Here is a 734-nt window from a genome sequence, read left to right as displayed (position 1 = left end):
TTAGGGGGTACAAGACACTCAATGGGTGCGAGACACTCAGGGGGCACCTGGCACTTAGGTTGTGCCTGGCAGTTAGGGGGAGCATGGCACTTAGGGGGCACCTGGCACTTAGGGGCGCCTGGCACTCAGGGGGCACCAAGCACTCAGGGGGTGCCGGACACTTAGATGGCGCCGGGCACTCAGGGGGTGCTCACCTTTCAGGCTAAATCTCTGAGCTGATCAGGAAGATCTAAAGAAAAACGATGACTCGGTTTGAAGAAGGACTTTATTTGAAATGAAGATCAACATTTTTCATATAAACCTGAACAATCTTGAAGCCAATTATCTCGATGCATAGTTTTGTTTTTGTGTCTTTGTGCAGAAATTTTAAGCTTCAGGAGGGGGGAGGGGGTAATAAACACTAAAGCACTGAACGTGAGTGACGTTTTTGGGAGAAGATAAACCAAACAGATGGAAAGTTAATGTCTTTATAAAAATTCAAGTGTTGCATAAACTGAAGTTCAGATCTCAAACAGCAGAAATGAGCCGGGATGGATCATGCTGTGGTGCAGCGTCCTCCTGCACTCCAAACAGCCCCCCCCTCCTCCTTTAGTTCCAATCTGAGGAAGAAATCACTCTGAAATTACGACGTCAGTGCAACATCCACAGGAACCAAACCGACCCCCCCCCACACAGCTGGTTTACCCACTCGCAGACAGGAAGTGGGTCATCAGGATCTGAGAGCGTTCTTTCAC

General features: G+C 48.8%; 1 long non-coding RNA gene across 1 annotated transcript; it reads left to right on the top strand.

Moving 5' to 3' along the window:
• LOC118598531 lies at positions 1–413 on the top strand. The gene is made up of 2 exons (XR_004947594.1): positions 1–58; positions 95–413. It is a non-coding gene; the product is annotated as an uncharacterized LOC118598531 (long non-coding RNA).
• The last annotated feature ends 321 nt before the right edge of the window (positions 414–734 follow it).

This window comes from Oryzias melastigma, unplaced genomic scaffold (genome assembly GCF_002922805.2).
Source record: "Oryzias melastigma strain HK-1 unplaced genomic scaffold, ASM292280v2 sc01970, whole genome shotgun sequence".
NCBI lineage: Eukaryota > Metazoa > Chordata > Actinopteri > Beloniformes > Adrianichthyidae > Oryzias > Oryzias melastigma.
The sequence above is the reverse complement of the archived record's forward strand: the minus strand, read 5'-3'. Positions and strand labels throughout refer to the sequence as shown.